The following is a 20,060-nucleotide window of genomic DNA, read 5'->3' as shown; positions in this document are numbered from 1 at the left end:
AACTGGTAGATCAGAATTGTCTCCCTGTGAGGAGGATTTTGGGATGAGGGAGAGGAAGTGTGCAAAAGGCCTCCCCACAGTGCAGTCCCTGCATCCCAGCACAGTCTATCCATGGGGAGGGAGTGGGTTGGAAATACCCCCATAACCATTGCTCTCTGACACAACTCCTTAGGTATGTGGTGAGTAGGTTGGTCCGTTGTCTAGCTATCTCTTCCAGCCCCCAGTTCAGCAAAGCCCTTAAGCATGTACTTTATGCTGAGTGTAACCCAACGTGCACCTCTAATCCATAAAGCATTCAAACACATACTTAAAGTTAAGGATGTTCCTGAGTCCTACTGATTTCAGTGGGACTTAAGCCTGGGTTTAAAGTTAAGCATGTGCTTAAGTGCTTTCCTGAATTAGGGCCTGTCACTGATTGGCTGACTCTTTAGGGCAAGCCAGGCTCAGCCTTGCCAGTGACAGACCCACTAGCCCTCAGCTGATAATGTTATGGCAGCTTAATGATGATTAGTTCCCCAGCTGCAGGGAATCAGAAGGACTACTTCAATAGAGCTGGGAATTCAGTCTAGAGGGAGAAACTGTAGAGAAGCCTTAGGAAAAAGGAGGTAGGTGAGTTCCCTCTTCCTGGGAAGGGCCTGGCAGAGGTAGGACTTTTCTGCAAGTAGGATACCCCACAGGGAGCAACATCAGGCTGCTCTTGGAGGGAGAACTAAGATAGGGCTAACTAGGAGCAGGAAGAGCCCTAGCAGAAGCTGCCTGAGTCCCAGGGGAAGGGGAACAGTGAGGGAAAACTTACTAAGATAAGAAGCAGCAGAGGAATAACTCTGCAGCAGCATGTTAGGCTCCCCTAGGGAAGCACCTGAGGTAGGGTCAGTAAAAGCTTGTCAGTGGCACCTGTGAGGGGCAGAAGGGTTGTTAGCCCAGCAGAGAAGGGAACAGCCAGAGGCAGCATGTCTGAAGAAGCAGACCTAGCCGTTTAACGCAGGGTCCCAAGGCCAGAACCCAGAGCAGACAGTGGACCTGAGTTCCAGCCTTTGAGAGAGGGGCATGCAAGCCCAACTGCAGGAGCAGGTGAGGCTCCTGTGAGGAAGAGCCAGTAGGAACACGTCAGTGGAGCCCAAGAGGGGCAGAAGAGTTATTTAGGTTTTTAGCTTGGACTTTCATCTGGAGCCTTGTTATCCCGGAAGGGGACTGAACTTTCTGTGACTTGGCTAGAGGGCTGAGCCATTGAAGACCCACAAGAGGCAGCAGGTGCTGGAGATGAGAACCCCTTGCAGCATCACACCCAGACACAAGGGGGCACTATGGGTGGTGAGTACATTATCTAACCGGGTGCTTGTGTTTTCATGAGCTTTGTACAGAAATCCTACCCTGCTGCTTGCGTGGGGGAGGAAATGGCTCAATAGACCCTCCCAGCCTCCTTGTGTATTAGTGCAGTGCAGGCTTTAGCCCTGAATATACAGCTCAGACTAATGAGCTGATTTTGTGCATGACTATCTTGCTGGTAAAATAAAACAAATGACATACACCTAGGATTACCACCAGTATTTGACCGGCCTGGCTAGTTTTTTAATGGGTTTGGCAGAAAAAATAATTTAATCTCGGGGTTTTTTTTGTTTGTTTTTTTTTACATGGGTCTAAATATTTGCATTATTATGACAATACACTGGGCTATCTAACGTTAAAAGTTCCTGTGTCCAGCTAAAGATGCTGCAGTGTTCCCACTTCCACAGTTTAACTGATAACGGAACAAAATCATTGTTGTCTGTCCATGGGGTGCGCGCGTGCGTGTGAGAGAGGGTTTGAGGCACACAAAAGTGAGGAGATGTGATGTTATCAATCTTATCTGTGCGTTATCTCTCTAGATACTATAACTTGTTGTTAAAGTGGGGGTTTGCAGAGTTGGCCTCGTGATTGAGGGTTGATGTTGTGGTGGGCTTGCCTAGGGGGAAGAGGGGTGCTGGGGTTTTTTTGTATTTCAAAGGTGGAAACCCTACACACACACCGGAATAGCAGCCTCTTGGCATCTATGCTGTACCATCATGTTCCCCTCCACACCGTTATCAACAGCTTAAATCTTGGAAAAACTGAGGGAAAATCTTAATGTTTGCATTTAGGTTGTGGATAAAGAAATCTGAACTAAATAAACCTTTGTTTGCGTGCACGCAGATGTGCCCCTTTTCCTCATGATGACCCAGTATATACAAAACAAATACATCTGCATTGTGATATCAACTCAGTAGCATGAGATGATAGCATCTCATCATGAAAACACGAATTATTACTTATTATTTGTATTACTGTAGCATCTAGAAGCCCCAGGCAGGGGCAGGACTCCTTTGTGCTAGTCAAACCCTGACTAGTTTTGAATCTGTTTTGTGGAAGGACCTTTAAAAGGAAAGAATTTTTTTCTATTAACCTGTTGTATCATGGCTTTGATTTCTCCCCCTTGTACTCAGTCTTTCTTACTTCTCTGTGGGTTTTTATTTATATTGTTGATTCACAGTTAAGGTGTCTTCTCCATAAATCTAGGTCTCAACTAAAATTATTTCTGATATCTTCCTCCCTCCCTCTTTCTGCACACTAACTTCCATGCAGAAAGTCATATAAAATTACTGTTTAGTCAAATAAATCTCTCTGATTCATAGCGAAGGAGCAGATGATCCCAGAGCTTATTCTGACAAGTTGTCTTTTGAGCCTTGCATATATCACAGGGTTTGGGAATTTTTTCTTATTCCTGAAAATAGAGAAAAATTTCCTATAAAAACCTGGAATGTAGCAATAGAAGCACCTTGAATTTAATGTTAGCCCGGATCCTCAAAGGTGTCTAGATTTTAGGCATCTAAATACTTTTTGAGGATTAGGGCCCAAGTGTATATTTGCTTGAAGAATAGAGGAAGCATAGCAGCAACTATTATTCCTATTCTTGGAGGCAGATTCTGCCTAAACTTCACTGTGTATAAACTGGTACTGGGTGAATGATGGAAGTAAGTGATTAAAAATCAACAGACATTGTCACAGCTTCCATCAGTTCTACTGTTTTCTTCAGTTCATGATGAAAGAAGAAACTGGACTGAATAGCAGCTTCCCATAAACTATTTCCTGGCAGTGTTCAATTTGTGTGCTGGTTTGGAAACTAGAAAAAGAAAAAAATGTTTAATCTTTTGCTCATTTGTGGCTAAAAATCCTTGACATCTAATAGCTGTGCACATGACATAATCTCCCCATGCAGCTCTCATGCCAGTACTAGAGCAAGACTTATTAATGGATATGCTATTGTAACAATGCCTTTTCTTATTAATTTTCTGTGTGTTCTTAGTGATCCTGAGAAGTGCCAAAATTGACGTTCTCAAAGAATGAGGTCCTCTTGCCATAGAAGTGCAATGGCAGTGCAAACTTCCTGACTGGCGTGCTTCCATTCTGACCCTTAGGGGCGACTCTAGGGGTGAGAAGATACCTGAACAAGTTAATGAATGAATGGGTTTCCCATTATTTGACTGAACTGGGGCAGGTAGCCAAAAAGAATTACAAATATAAATAATATCTTGTGGTTTTCACATATATTAAAAATCTCTAATTTTGCAAATTATACCAGATTACATAATTATGTGGATAAAGAGAAGATTCAGGATTTTTATGGTTGGGAGTATGTAAAAACACAGAAAATGAGCAGTAAAACATGGAAAAAATACTGCCACTATAAGGCACTTTTGTATAAAACTAATATAAAGGCTGATGATGATTAGGTATGTTTATATGTACAGTAGTTACATGGTGTGATAGAGGGATGCCATAGTTACTTACAACTTCTTGCAATTGTCAGAGTGATTTGTTTACCCACCCTTTATAGACAGGGTTCTCTTGCTTATTAAACAATGGAACCTGACATAACATTTTCCTGGCATATTATTTTATTGACATCTGGTACTATAGTATTGTGCTTGAGAGCTTTGTCTGACTTCATCCTTTTAAAATTGATTGTGCAAAGTACAATTGAGAGTCCAGTTAAGTGCAGGGTGAAAATATTTTTGAATGAGTAAGGGATTTACTATGTGGTGTTTTATGTTTGTTATATATGGTTTATAACAGATGAGGTAGATGCCACAATTTTCCAGAGGGAAGTGTGTAATAAGCAATATTTTTAGGATTCCGAAGCTAAAATTAGTTATTCTTAGTTTGATCCAGAAAAGCTGTGAGAATGAGAACTGTTTGTAGTAATAGACCCTGGACTCCTGCCCTTGTTGCTAAGCTTTAGGGCAGCAGTCATAAACCCAGACAGCAAGGCTATTGGATGTGCTTCCAAACTAATGTTTATCCGTAGATCAAACTCTAACAGAGTCAGCAGGAGAGGAACAAAGCAGGATCTCCGCGATGAGCATGAAGATCAATGTGTGAATTCATCTGCAAGCTCGACTTTGCTCTTTCCTTTAATGGACTGAAAATCAGGGAAAGCCAAATGATCAAATACCACAGCTGGGTGGGGAATGAAATACAAGCCAAATCACCTCCAGATTTAGCCAACATGCCCCATGTGCACTGTGCCTGGTAAGTGAAAATGATAATGAGTGGTAGTGGCAGTTCAGACAGGGTTTTTACGAAGGGACTTGTGTTGTGATGAAACTAGCTAGGCTTAGAGGCAAAGGAGGGGCAAGCTAGCAATTGCCCTCAGTGCTAATGATCACATGTTGAAGGAGAAAGGGATTCCCTCACAAGTCCTCTAGCAAGGCTGAATTTGCTTCAGGAGATGAGTATAATAACCTCATCACTTGTGCATGTATTATGTAGTGCCATCTCTGTCTATCCATTCAGCCCTAGGTTAAGTGGTATGATTGCAAAGCAATATAAAAGAGCTAGATATTATACTACCACACCCATTATCATGGCATCTGAGTGCCCTGCTCTCAGCTGGGGACATCGTAACAATTTTGGAGATCATGGGACTCTCCCTTCCCCCATGTACATGTCCTCCTCCTCCTGCTCTTTGTTTTTCTCCCTGGCCTTTTTCCTTGGCCCTTAACAACTCATAATAATCACTTAAAAAGAACTATGGGGTTATATTGTGGCCCATGTGGTCTTACTTCCACATGTTCTTATTTGTGTTAAGCACCTGGCACTACAACTGCCTTACGATGAGTCTCGCACTAGTGACAGAAAAACGTTCCCAGGTATGCAGTGCTGAGAGCTATGCGAGGGCTGCACTGTTTTGTGGACTCCTAAGAATTACTGTGGGATTTCTGTGTCAGTCCCCAGCCATTTTCCCTTCGAAGCTAGCAATAATATTCCCCCAATCTGCATGGAACTAGCCCTGCTTTAATGCTGATGGTAGTGAAGGTGGCAGTAGGCCGGGGCAATTCCCAAAGGCCGGCCTTTGGGAGAGAGGCCACGTAGGGTATGTCTACCCACCGAGTGGCAGCAAGTCTCAGAACCCGAGTCCTCCGGCTCGTGGTACGGCGCTAAATAATAACTCTGTAGACAATGCGGCTTAGGCTGGCACTCGGGCTGCAAAGCCCACCCCTTGCCCTAGACCTCAGCGCTGAGCTCAACCCTGAGCCCCAGTAGCTACACAGCTATTTTTAGCACCGTGGCATGAGCCCAAATCAGTCGAGCCAAGCTCTGAGGCTCACTGCCGCTCTCGATGTGGACATACCCATAGGGGCATCTTTGCTGTATAATTTGGTTTCTACAAGTAAAATGATAGGATAAGTTTCTGGGCTGCACCTCTAGGAGGAGCAGCACCAAATAATCAGGCCAGTGGGAGGGAGGTGAGGTGGCCCTGTGCCCTCCCAATCTGGGCTTTTGTGTGGCTACCAGTGCATTTTTAGACATCATTGGGGACCGCTCTAATTTACAATAGCCCATCCCCAGCTGCCTGTGGGCTGCTGTGCTGTCTAGAGTCTCTGCATAGGTTGGGATCTTACCCTTCCACTCCCTGCTACGCCGCCAGGGCCAGGGTTTGTGTGGGGGTTCTCAGAAGGCAGCCATATGTCTGTCTTCCCCAATTCCTGCATTGGGTGAATTAGCCTGAGAGGATGGGGGTCTTCTAGGGCTCTTTTACACAGCTCCAGCTCTCTTTATCTGGTATAAAAGGGCTAGTGCTAAGGTGAGGCATGCACCCCTAATGTTTCAAGGATACCTTGTGCCAAGTAACATGATCACCAGTTGCTGTCTCCTCATACCAAGTGATCTGAACCTTTCATTTTCATTTATCCAAACTGTAGCATGTTACTCATTTGCATGTGCCAATGCAGTTTTTGCATTTTTTTGGCACCAGTTTTGCGCATATATCTGTTGCCCCTTCTGAAATGTGGTCCTGTTCTTCTTAAGGATGGGCAGAACTCGAGTAATGATAGTACCTCTTTTGTTCTTTGTATTTTATCTGAATATGTAGTCCAAACTTAAACTCAAGCCTCTAGAGGTCACTAATGCATAAGGGTTTAAGATACAGATAAGGGCAAGAGAAGATTTGGAAGTATTGTACATGTATAAGTTGTGAGTGAAAGGAAGTATGTGCAAAGTGAATAAGATTTTGAATTAATTTTGCAACCAAGGAACAAATAAATAAAACCAGAATTAATTCACTTTTTCTGCATGCAGTCAGCCAGAGAATGTTTAAAGAAGCCATACAGATTGAGCTATTCTCTGCCAGAGAAGCTAAACAGTGAAAGCACAAGCAAAGCTAGTGTCATGTGGCTAGAAAGTTAATGTCCTTCTCTAAACAAAATTGATCCGAAGAGCTTCCTCCCCATGCCAACACTCCAGGAACCAGGGAGCAGTAATGCACCACTAACCCTTAGAGAACAATGAAAAGAGGAGAGGATCTCCTAGCCCCAAAGGCTCCCATATAACTTTTTAAAATATAACAATCAGATTTAATCTAGTGAACAGGTCTGAAACCATGTTCCGCCCAATGGTGCAGAATAACTGCAGTGTTGGGGATGGGCATCTGGACTACCCCTAAATTCAGGAATAGTGCAGCATGGGAAAAGGCAAACTCATTTGTACGATCTCTTCAACTCACCACTGCAGCATTAGGTGACTTAGGTGCAGGGTTGGTTTTCTGGGTCCCCTTCCCTCCATAAGTCAGCATGCTGTGAAGGTAGAATTCATGGTCATCAAGGACTTGTCTGGTTTAGAAAGATCAGGATGACCTTTACCTATTTAACTGCTCACAGCACACTTGTATCTTGTAATGCCATGCAAGAGATTCCGAAGAGATGAGAAAAACCAGTGAGCACAATATACTGATCTCGGCATACACAAAACTCTCAATGGGAAAGATTAATGCGGCTAAAAGGGTTCAGACAAGTCCTGTGTAAATATCAATTTGGGAGGAATGGTTCCATTGGAATTTTCCGTTAATTTATTATTTTCACTTTTATGCTAATTTATCTCCATAATAGATTTCCCCTTTACAGTCCTAACGTTGTGCAATAAAATAGAGCTCCATAGCTCGCAACCATGAATGTAAATGTTGAAAATCCGGGATGTGCTGTGGGATACCATTGATGCTGAATTATTGTCTTTCCCCATTGACCTGGGTGTTGCCAGCCAGCCTTTCATAGCATTGTTCCTGCTGCACTTTGAGCTTTGCAGATAGGAATTCCTTTGCTGAAATTTTCCCAGTGTTTAAATGCTGACTTATGGCTGACCTGTCAGGAACTACCCTCTTCCTTGCTTCTTCCTGAGAGTTCCTCCAACACAGGACTGATTATCTTCAATCAGCAAATCTGCTGGGCTTTGCTAAACTGTCCTCGTTAAATATTAGAACACTATAGAAAAACTCATTATTCGTGCTGATTTTTTAAATGCAGTTTTAAAGTGCTGACTGCGTTGGATCTTATCCTTTCTTTAAATTGTGCCTTACAGGTTAATGTCCCAGCAATTAGCTTTCTTTTCATCACTTTGTTTATATTGCAAAATTTCAATGTGCACTGTACATCCTCAAAGGACAGATGATTGTAGCCACTAAACTCAGATTACTGATTATTTAACTTAACAATTTGCATTGTAGTAATACTGAGTTCTTAATTTTGCGATGGCCAGACACCATGGAAATTTTTACATAGACACATTTAATATAAAATGATATATAAAACCTCAGCTCTTTAAGTCTACATAGTTTAAAAATAAAAGTTGAGTGTTCTTTAAAATGTGCTTTGTAAGGTTATTTCTAGGTAAGTGCATGAGTAAAATACACACAAAATGCATAGATGAGCATTTGGATTATAGGTTATGGTATTACCTGTTTTTTTTTGCTGTATAGAGAATAGTATTTGCTGTAGTGCTGTTGTCCATGGAAAAGTCCACAGAGGTTGGTGTGGAGTTGTATTGTGTGAGTAGGTTCCTGAGTATTAGGTGCAGGGAAATATGTAGTTACTCATGCAGTGTCCAGTCTTACAAGATGTTTTGCATATCCTGTTGCGAACTGAGGGTTCTCTGACCCTGCTCAGAAAGCACTCAGCACCTTGCGGTATCAGGCCCATCCTGAACAGATAACAAGAGGACGGCTTTGTAGATATGTTTAGAAGTGACATTAATTTGATGTTGTTAGTCTTTGATAATTTGCATGTTACAAGGAACTCTCGGACTACATCCCAGTGCTTTGCATGCTGTGGTTGGACAGTCTGATGCAAGCTGCTGTCTGTTTAATCTGTCTCATATTTTATTGAACTGCATTGCAATTCTAGGGTTTTCTCTTGAGAGTCATAATGCATTTCCTTGCTGCTGCTAAGAATCTGAATAAATATCCTTGGGGTTGGGTGCAGGGGAGAACCTCCCAGAACAGACGTACACACAGACTGTGAATTTTTTGTTGTTAAATCAAGTGTATGTCAAAGGCTTTCTGTAAACTTTGCTATATGTGTGACCGAAAGGTTTGTGTTTCTGGACAGTCCAAGACAATGTGTATCCCCTATGGCATTTGTCAATATGTGCTCCAGTAGATGCTGGAGCTTTTTTGAATTCATTTGGCTGGTGATTATTGTGGCATACTAGGTATATGGATTGGCGTTTGTTTGTTGAAGACTATAGGCCTGATTCTGATTCTCATTATTGTATACAAGAAGTTAGACTAGGGGGAAAACTGGTGTAAGTGAACTCAAAATCAGTCTCAGGCCTAGTCTACACTACAAAATTGGATCGACATAAGTGGTCTTGTGTCAACCAATTTGTGCATGAGTCTACACTCAGATTTGTCTGCATCCAACGTAAGCACCCAGTTACAGCAATGAAATAAAACCACTTCCCCAAATGATGTGGAGCCATGGCTAACCTACTGACGCTGACACAGTGCAAGAATAGATGTTGCAAGACCTCTGTCAACAATAATGGTCCTTCAGTCCCATTCCCCGTGGTGATGATGATGACTCTTGTGGTCACAATTGTAAATTCCACTGCCTAGGGGTCACAGAAGCTGGAAGCTTCCCTCCACCCCTGTGTGCTTTTGAACTGCCTTTTCTTGATTGCCCACCTTGGTGAGCTCACCTAGTAGCTCGCCCTTGTTGTCTGGAACTGTCTGACTGACCATGCTGGCTCCACTTGAGGTGCTCCTGCCTGGAGCAGACAGGAGGTATTGGATGTGTTGAGCCTGTGGGGAGAAGGGGTTGTGCAGGCAAGGGCACAGACGAGCTGTAGAAATGTGGTCATCTATGAACAGATTGCATGGGGATCGGAAGCAACGCTCTATGAAAGCAAAGGAACTTCACCAAGAACATCACAGGGCCAGGATGGCCAATGATAGATCTGGTGGTACCCGGCAGACCTGACATGTTTACAATGAGCTGCTATGCCATTTTTGGCAGAGACCCAACCAGCACCCTGCAAGCCACTGTTGATACCCTGGAGGAGCCTGAAACTCTGCCATGAACAGTGAGGAGTAAGAATGGGAGGAGACACGGAGGGATACTCCAGCCATGCCACAAAGCAGGCTTGTTAAACTCCTCCACAATCTCACCAGTCCTGTCAGGTAGTGCAGATGAGCCTGATGAAGGGGAAGGGAACTCAGGTAAATGTGCACATGTATTTTTCCGTATAATCTTTAAATTGTAAGATGGCACCCAGCCACAAGTTAACAAGTCGACCTTTGTGTTACTTATGTGAGAAGAGAAGGTACAAATAGTACAGATGGTGTTGGCATCTGCTTTTCATTTTCCTGTTGAGCTAGAGAGGGCATGCGAAGCACTTTCTTTATGTGCATTGCGATGTCCCTTTTATCCCCCAAGAGATACTCTGCGATCCTCTCCCAAAGGTTCTCGGGATGGCTGCCTTTGTTCTTCCCCTGTGGTCGGACACTTTCCCACACCACTCCAATGGCCCTGCCAAACCCATTGCCAAGTATACAAGCTGGTCTCATGGGGGCCTGTGTGACTACAGGATGCCAGTAGCAGTTAATAGTGCCAGTGTATCTGCCCTATACTTGTATCCCTGGAACAGAGACCAAGATTTTATAGTTTCATGCAAGAAAACAGCTTTTCCCCCACCTTGCCCTGGGTGGGCCATACTCACTATGATGGGGTTGGAGCACAGGCCAGTGCTGTGAGGCTCCGAAGCTGAGGTGTCATAAACCTTTCTTATTGAACATGTTTATGGGAAAGAGAAGAGTTTTGAAACTTTTCTTTCGCTTTCTTTTGCAACTTTTTTTTTATGTATAGATAGATTCCAAGCATAGGAATCTTCCAAGAGGAGAACCAGTCTGTTGCACTGCTTCTGGGGCCGTCCTCCCCAGTATGGCAAAATGGCTTTGACACCGTGTCCGTGCCCCTTCCATGCATGGTAGAAGGTCCCAGGGGAAGCTACTATTGGTCTCACCACACAGCTAGCTTTTACAGTAGTATTTCCACTCAGCTTGGAGGGAAGAAGTGCATGTGGCATAGCTGTTCGTCTTGCAAAACATGCAGAACCTCAGTGTCTGGGTCTCTCAGCGCTCTTGGTTAGGGAGGACTGTACAAAGTCTGTTCTGCTCCCCACCACCACTGACACTTCCACTGCTGTTGCGGACCTTCATTCTCCTTTTTGCTCCTGTCTCTGCCATGAATTGGCAGGAGTATCTCTTGGATGTCAAATCCCTCCTGGACATAAGACCTGAGCCATTTCCCTATAGAGAGGGAGCTGTAGATTGAGACTCTGAGTCTCAGTCTGATTCATGTCCTACTCCTGGGGAAGTGTAGTGCCCCTCATAGCAGGGGTAGGGTTACAGTCTAGACTCCAGTGAGTGTCTGGTCAGTTTTCTCTATCTTGGTTTGTACAGTCTGCTCTCTAGCTTTGCTTTTAACCTTTTTCTTTCTTTCTGTGTTCTCCTGGCTATCAACAGAGCAGTTTGCATAGTTCCACTTCGCAGGAAGGGGATACCCACCACATCCTGAATCTAATTCCAACCTATTGTTCTATTTTGCTACTGATAGGGCGGATATCCAGTTACACAAAATCAGAAGAGTGCAGCTGCAAAGTTGCTAAACTTCTGGCTGTTTTTACACTGAGATAGCTAACTCAAGATAGATACCCTGATGTAAAATCCTACTGGAGGCAAGGCATGGATAGATTTTAGTTATTTGAGGTCAGCTTTATGTTCCCAACATCTGAGGTTTACATTGACTAGCTTCTTTGAGGTAAAAACTACAGTGGATTGTCTCCAAAGGATTTTACATCAAAGTAGCAATCTCAGTGGGGGGGGGAGGGAGTCCTTTGCAGTGAAGACAGCCTTTGAGAGAAGATACAATTGTCATTGATTTAAATGGTATTTTGTTTGACCCATCCCGTTTTGCATAAAGGAAGCAAATCAAGCTGATTTTTTTTTTAAGTTGTGCACTAATTTTGTGATTAGTGATGGGGGAGGGGGCCCAGCTCAGAAGTGAGGAGTAGATGGGTCCTTAACTCAAATCTTGATCCCAAATCTTTCTTTGTAGGTTGGGGAAAAAAACGTTCCTTTCCCAATTTCTGGCTGTAAATGAGCCTGCTTCTCATGCAGAAGTGAATGAGATTTCAGAAGGGCTGGAAATCTAGGCTTGCTACTCTCTTGTGATGAGAGTGCTAGATAGAGTGGTGCAGATTGAGTATCAGTATCAGAACCAGACTTATATAATTGTGGGGTTTTTTGTATATAGGGAGGGGAAAACCTGTGGGGAAATCAGGGAGAGGTTCTAGCAGTAGCTTAATATGGGCTGAAATAAAAACCATAGAACTGAGAACTTATTCCATTCTATTTAGGTTCTTCTATTGCACCTACTACTAGGAAATCTTAATGCATCATTCCTGTACTGGAGGCTGTGAAATATGGCAGAACCTGAAACCTTTCTAAAATTTAGAAGTCTGAGTTTCTAATTCTGCTTGTTAGAGTTTTGAGATGTGAACTGAAATCCACGGCCTGCATTCAGAGCCTGGGTTTTGGATCAGGCCGGTTGAGATAGGAAGAAGGGAGGGAAAATAATGAATTAGTGAATAAGTAGATCATAGAGTTCAGATAAGCCTTCAAACATCTCTATATTTATCTGAAATGAATCTATTGAAATTTGTCCTGGACTATAATTATGCACACATTAGGAATTAACTCTTTGATTTGTGACCAAACATCAGTACATTACTAAATGAGCTATGTAACTTTGCCTATACTATATTTAAAGGCCAGGTTTGAAAACTCAAACTACAGATGAAAAAATGTATGAGCATGTGTGCACATGCACGTTTTTCAGTTACACGTGAGAGCCACAGCTATGAAAGTGTGTTAGTGCATGTCAACTATGTTTGACTTTTAGCAATAATTCTACTATTTAAAGAAGCTAATAATCCTATACATTAGTTTTGCTGGCAACCTAGGGAGCTGTACAATAACTTGCACGATATTCATGCATTTGCAGTGACTAATTAGTGTGCCAGGTTTTATTTCTCTCACAAAACGCAAGCATCCTTTCTGTTCTTGTCTCCACCCCTGTTTACAGATTGCTTAACATCCTTGCTACATATTGAGTCAGAATCTGAGGGACTAGAGCTAATTATCGAGATTTTCTTTCTGTGAGTGATACTCTTCTTTTTCTGTATGGGATATATAGTGGAAGGTATCTCTGAGGAGATGTATAAGGGATTTAGAAAACCCACATGGCCACAATGTCTGAAGTACATTTCTCACTCTAACTCATTTATTACCTAGCTTGGCTCAAAGAATGAATGAAGAGATGCAAACGATGAATAACAATTGCACTTACAGTGCAAAGCCTGCAAAGGAATATAGTTGAACTGGCAGGTTGAATAACTTGTTAACCACACTGAGTAAAATCCTGTCCCTGTTTAAGTCAAAAGGAGTTTTGCCGTTGATTTTACAATGAGGCCCAGATTTCAAACTGCCACTGTGCTGTACTCTTAGTGCCTGAGTCTCATGTACAGTACGGCCACTTTACACCACTGTGGCAGTGTAACAGGGTCCTTAAAAAGGGAGAATATTATTTACATACACTTTATGCTGTTCTAGTCCTGTAAGAGGCCTTAAACTGATTTAACTGTAAATCAGAATTAGGCCTTTTGTACTAAACCATCTCAAACAAACAAAAATGCTGGCAGCGTGCTTAGGATCCGGTAGCACATGAGTCTGATGGGAAGTGAGAAAGCGAGATATCCTGTATGCTGTCTGTGGCAAGGGATGAAGAAGGGTAGCATCTAACACAGTGACCGAGGGCTTTATAAAATAAATATTCTTCATGTGCAAGAGTTAGTGAAGGTCTGTGACATGAATATATCCCTCAATTATCTCTGAAAGCAGTTACTAAAAGGTGTCCCTGTAGTAACACTCTTCATATTTATTTGTGTGACATTTGTGTAGCTTTATGAGAACTGGAATTTCCCAAACTCACTGGTCCCATTCTGTTACTGGTGATTGGCATGCAAAATGTAACATCTGAGAGGAGGGCTTTGCAGTGTTTGTTATCAGAAACTTTAGGTTTCTGCTACTACAATTTTAAGACTCAATCCTGCTCCCATGGAGCTCAGTGTTTGCCAGGTTTGGCATCTCATCTGAACATTCAAAAATAAAATGAAGCCTATTGGACTATGAAATGTTCAAATATTATGTAAAGTATCCATAAACCTGTTTTTCCCCCAGGAACTGATGATGGTACTCTGGAGCTGCTGAATGTGTTTCTTACCGGCCAGTATCAAGTCTGATAATCCCCTATTCAGCAAATAAGGAAAAAGTGATGTTTTTAAAGGTTGTTTAATAACTCTGATGATGCAGTAAGGTTTTAACTTATTTTTTTTTCTGGAGTGAAATTCTGTTAATTTAACATAACTAAAACTATTAGAATCAAGTGCAACAGTAATGGAGTTACAATGTGTCGTTGTGTTCTTATGTAATCTGAATAAATTATCCTTAAATTTTTGTATTTGAACCATGCAAATGAATTTTTACTGTGCATAGGAATCTCTTAAAAATTCCATAACAGTATTTTCAATGTCTTAAAAAATGATAGGCAAAAATATTGCAAGCACATGATTACATTTGTCATGTTCTTACCTTAGTTTTCATAGGCTTATAGTTATTTATAGCTCTTGCTATTGCTGAAAACTAGAGAATATACAGAGCTAAAGGCTTTATAATCAATCAATCAATCTGATGAAGAAAAGCACAGGAAAAGTTGAGTTTTTACTTTCAGACTAGTAAAGAACCAGTTACTATTGTTAGTCACTAAACATGTTAACTAGCACATTCTGATATATCTGCCCTAATCCATTCACCTCAGCCTGAAATGTCAGCCAGAATAAACACGATTAGTTTGCTTCCAGTAGACTAATATCCTTTTATTCTAAGGAATTTATAAGGGTTGCTGTGATTAACAAATCTGGTGTCCATTTTAGGTTCAAGCCAAAAGCATTAAATAACCCCAGAATATAAACTATTATCCATGAACCCTCACTCAAGAGCATGCTAGTAAAATGGCTAAAACAGTGGGACTTGAACTGAGAAAAGGAAGGGCTATTTTCTGCAGAAATGGTTCTCCCACAATTTAATTAAGACCTTCCTTTTTGATTTCCAGCAGTACATAGGGCAGCTTCCTTTCTTCCCTTTCTTTGACACAACTTGTTCAAGAGGAATGTGAGGGATGGGTGTGATCTTCCCAAACATTAAAGTGAAAGGAAGAAACATACCAAACAGATGATGGTATAAATGCTGCTCAATCTAATTCCACCTCCGCCCCATGGGTCACCACTAAGCAATATTTCTAAAGGCTGAGTTGTTAATAATAATAATAATAATAAACCTGTACAGGAATTGTCAGTGGTAGGAGAATGGATAGGAGGAGGGCTAATTGATAACTGGATTTATCGATAACACTGTGTGTTCTGTTTTCCAGGGCAATGTGGTATTGCTTAGATCATCAGTCTGAAAGTTCAAAAGGTCAGGGGCATTTTGTGCCATGAATAAATTATGAAGTACTGACAGCAACTATCTTTGTAAGCCTAGGCAAACCAGTTCAGTACAAGTAAGGATGCCTGACCTGTTGCCCATTCATATTCAAACTGAGCTATATTATGAGGTTCAAGAGTTTAACGGTCCCCATCTCCAGCCCTCTCCTTGAGGGAGATACTGAAGGTCTAATGTCAACCCAACGCCATCCCTGAATCCCCCATTCACAATTTTTATTTCTGGTTGTAGATTGCCTGGGCCTTGATTCAGGAAAACATTTAAGTGCTTAAATCCATCCCTATTTAGCTAAACACTAGTTTACCTGCTTAACTTCAAGTACATACTTAATCCCATTGAAATCAGTCCATAGGATTAAGCGCATGCTTAAATGTTTTACTGAAGAGAGATGCTGTCCTGAATCAAGGCCATTGTGAGAATGCCTAGCAATCTGTGTGTGGATGTCCTAGCTCTGCAATAGTCAATTGGCTCACTTACCTCTGGTGTTTTCAGATGGCCAGCCAGTCAGCCGGTTTCCAGTCTAATCCATTTAGATAGAAATATTTGCTTCTGGCGTTCAACTCTGGAAGATTCTATTTGCTTTCACTTGATCCTACATTATATGTTCACTAGGTATTCATGTTCAGGAAATACATTAAAACACATTATATGCAATAAACTTTAATACTAGATGAAAACGATAGGTCATTCGTTTTTTTAGGTAACATTTTATCTGCACTTTTATTAGCTCAAGAACTATATAAGCCAAATATTGTCGGGACTCACTCTGACGGTTAGCTCTTTGCCAGTCATTTTATACAAGGATAATCCTCCGAAGGCTAACTCTATTGGCTTTTTTTTTTGACTGTTTTGAACCACCGCTGTGAGGCAATGTAGCCTGAGCTGAAAACTTGACTCAGTGGCATGATGGTGTGATTTTCATATTAGAAGCAGTTTGCAAGTGCTAATTTTTTTTCCTGGAAGCTTCTCGTACTGTTGTCTCCAGCACATTGCAGCTGTTCAGAGAGAGGATGGGAGCCACTGTATAGTAGTAGTTGGACATAGCTCTGCTGTATAATGTACTCAATGTAGGTCCCAGAAAGTTATTTTTTTTAAACAAATGTAATATAAACAGTCTCTTGATCTTATATTTTAGAACATCAGAGTCCCCGTGTTTTTCGTTAGCATGTGTGGTTCTTTTGTGTGAAGATTCATGAAATATATCACGCTCAAAGGAGATTCCCATCCATGATGTACAAAGTTTGCATGGCAAGTGTTATTTTAACTCATTAAAAGTTGAGTTTGCTTGTACACATTGGACTACCGTGCCAACTCGGTTTTTGCAACCCTATGCAAAATGGCAAATTTCACGGCTTCCAACCAACACGTAAAACATTCAGCTGTTCTAGCAGTCTTATTTTTGTGTATCTGGTACAGCTGTTAGTCAATGGTATAGTCTGGTCCTATAGGCCTGTTCCTGAGTCGGGTGTTTGTCCTTACACATGAAGGTGATGGGCATTGAAATGACGGCTCATTCTTTGATGCAGCCAGCTCCAAATGGGGTGTTTGTCCTATTGCGTATCTATGAATGGGGTTGTGGATGTCTGCCAGGTAAAGCTAGCCCTCAGTAGGATTCTTGTTTTAGCCTCTGATTCAACAATGCACTTAAGTGTATGCTTAAGTCTCAATTAGTTTTCTAAATAGGAATGGATTGATGCACATGCTTCTTGGTGCCCTTGTGTCTTTGCACAATGTAAGGAACTGAGAAATGTGGAAGTGAGGACATGGCTACATCACTGGACAAGTTAGCCTCAAATGGAAGTATTGTCCGTAGGTTCATGGGGAGGTGAAGGCAACTGTCTAGTGCAGCCAGCCCTTATTGGACATGGTGGTGATTTGTACTGCAGCTGTGCCTAGAGGACCTACTGTGATAGGTGTTCTATAAACACATAAGAGTTCTTGTCCCCAGGAACTTGCACTTTGTCTAGTCATTGTGCAGAAGAGTTAGATCAGTGCATGAAGATCATCTTTATCATATGGCTGATGTAGATGTAGAGCAACAACTATAATTTTACATTTAGGTGGCTAAGTCAGATAATTGCGGGAGGAGCAGCGGAGTGCATCGCTGTGCCTCCTTTGTATTTGTGAATCAGGCATGGAAGTGAGGGGTCTGGAGGAATGGTAAGGTTATTTTGTCTTTATTAGCTCCTTCTTGGGGACAAGTGTAGCCCTTCTTAAATTAACTAATTGTTCTAAATTAGAAGGTAGTCATATGCAATGTTACCTTTTGGGTGCTTAATTCTGCAATTGTAACAAATACAGAAGTTAAAGTTGAGCATATAACATAAATCTGCCCCCTTGCACATGTATATTATGACAGTGTTTAATTTCATGGCCACCTGTTTCCTGAAATACAAGTACCTAGGATTGCAGAAAAACTTGTGTTAATTACACCAAATACAATTTCTATCCAACCTAGACTCTTTTCCAAATGTTAAATTGCTCTTTATTTAAAAAAAAAAATGCCTTTAGTCCCATGCTCTTGCACAATCCTATAATATGTTGTGCAAGAAGGTTGAAAGAATTTTAAATACAGATGAAAAATATATTTAAAGTGTCCTTTAATGTTGAGAGGAAATAAAAACTGGATTCATTCAGCAATACTGAGGTGATTACATTGCTTCGGGTGACACTTTGAATGTCATTTAATCTCCATTTGGGACCTCTGAATATTTGTGACATGCTCTGAGGTAGCAAAGGCAGCGATAATTAGGATTTCAGTGCTTTGCTTCTGGACATTTTTAGCTCACAGTTCGGTGGTGGTGCACTGAGATATTGCATGATTTGCTTGGTGAATCAGTGGGAAGGAGATGACCTATAATATTTAATCATTACTGCTTTGATGTCTGGTGTGGCTAACATGCTTAGCATATCTGATTCAGCTTTAACTTATCCTTGAGTGAGCGGCTACTTTTATTCCCTACGTTTTTTATTGGTTTTTACCACTGCAAAAGGAACTTGAACTTCATAGCCTGAGGAGGTAGACCTTGGTGTGCAGGTAAATGTATTTAAGTACTTTTAAAATGTAGTTTTTAAAATGGTGGGAAAAACCATCAAGGAGGTTTTATTCTGTCAGTACTCCAGCCCTATGACTCATTTTTACTTAGTGGGATCATCATTCCAGCAAGTCATAAGGGTTTCTAAACAAATATTTTCATCTTAATCAGAATGCTAGAAAGTCATATTTTTAATGACTGTAGCTCTCCATGTGCTCAAAGGAACTGACTGAATAGCTAATGATATCCAGTTTGTACATAAATCTACACAATACAAGGTTATGAAATTAGTCATATGAAATATGTAAATTAATGAAGTGACCTTAATCCTGTTACTGTGAATGAGTGGCTATAGAAAATGGTAAATAGTGGCAAAGAGACAATAGTTGTAGTAGTAGTTTTGTAGGAACTAGGAGCCCTAGTCATGGCCCAGGACCTCATTGTGCTAAGTGTTTTGGTTTGTGTTTATAAAACAATAGTCCCTGCCCCAAAGTAGGAAAAAGCCATACAGATACATAAATAAGAGGGGAAAATACTGCTACAAAGATAGAGAGAAGAGTCTCTTCTCTCTATCTTTGTGGAGCTTCATTGGCGCAATGAAAAGTGACAGCTATTCTAAATTCAAATGCATGAGGAAGAAGATATTAATGTCGAAGGATGGTAGGGCTTTCTTTGCCTGATAATTTATACCAGATGCTGAAAATTTAAGGCCTGAAATTTTGGGGGGGAGAAGGGAGACAAGAATATAGATTCTCTCAAACCACCCCTGTTTTAATTTGCCCCACTAAAGATAAGCACCACCAATTCATTGTAAAGTTTGAGAATCCATGTCTTGATGTCATGCCAGACATGCTTACTTGGTGATGGGTTTCAGGAGTGACAGTACAGGAATTTCCCCATGGGGAAGCCATAAACATCTATGCTCTACAGGCTACTTCTGAAATACGAAGAGTGTGAACATCACTCACATGGTTGATAGTCTCCAGTTACCTGCAGTTCATTTCTGGAGCATGGGCTCTAGTGTACCAGCTTCGTGACATGATACGTAACATCAGCATCAGGTAATGTTCAAGGTCAGTCACACTTGCAGCTAAATACAGAATCCTGAATAATGGACCAGTTTCCCTGGATAAATCTGATTTTTTTTTTTTTTTTTTCTGTCCCCTGCATCTTGTGTAGTCATTTACAGCAGTGCAAAGTTGTTACTGTTCTGATTTGGTAGCATTTTTACACTCTTTGCATTTGTGTAGATCACTTCACAAGGTACAGGGCAATGGGGAATCAGGCTCAGAATCTGCACTGGGAGAAACTTGGATTGATTCTGGAGGAGCATCTTGGTCAGCAGAAATGCATTGAGAAGAGGAGAGTTCTGGTGGCAAAAGGTGCCTGCAACCTCACATCCGTCAGCACCCACAGTTGGCTATCACAGCTCAAAAAGTGTCCACGGAATGGTCATTGCTAGGGAATACACTGATTCAATATATCCCTTTGGCAACCTCTACTCTTGGGGCTGTTATGGAGAGAACACGGTGCCTTCTAGACAGCCACTGAAAGAGAACAAATTGTGATTCCCTTTGGTAAATCCCAGGGGAGACGGCACCAGGCCAGCTTCTGCCTACCTA

General features: G+C 41.6%; 1 long non-coding RNA gene across 1 annotated transcript; it reads left to right on the top strand.

Annotated features, from left to right (window-relative positions):
* The first annotated feature begins 588 nt into the window (after positions 1-588).
* LOC137166794 (uncharacterized) lies at positions 589-14,340 on the top strand. The gene is made up of 4 exons (XR_010923822.1): positions 589-1,311; positions 3,320-3,445; positions 4,322-4,545; positions 14,084-14,340. It is a non-coding gene; the product is annotated as an uncharacterized lncRNA (long non-coding RNA).
* The last annotated feature ends 5,720 nt before the right edge of the window (positions 14,341-20,060 follow it).

Source organism: Emydura macquarii, unplaced genomic scaffold, assembly GCF_026122565.2.
Source record: "Emydura macquarii macquarii isolate MOO-44397 ecotype Brisbane River unplaced genomic scaffold, CSIRO-AGI_Emac_v2 contig_2897, whole genome shotgun sequence".
NCBI classification, from domain to species: Eukaryota; Metazoa; Chordata; order Testudines; family Chelidae; genus Emydura; species Emydura macquarii.
The sequence above is the reverse complement of the archived record's forward strand: the minus strand, read 5'-3'. Positions and strand labels throughout refer to the sequence as shown.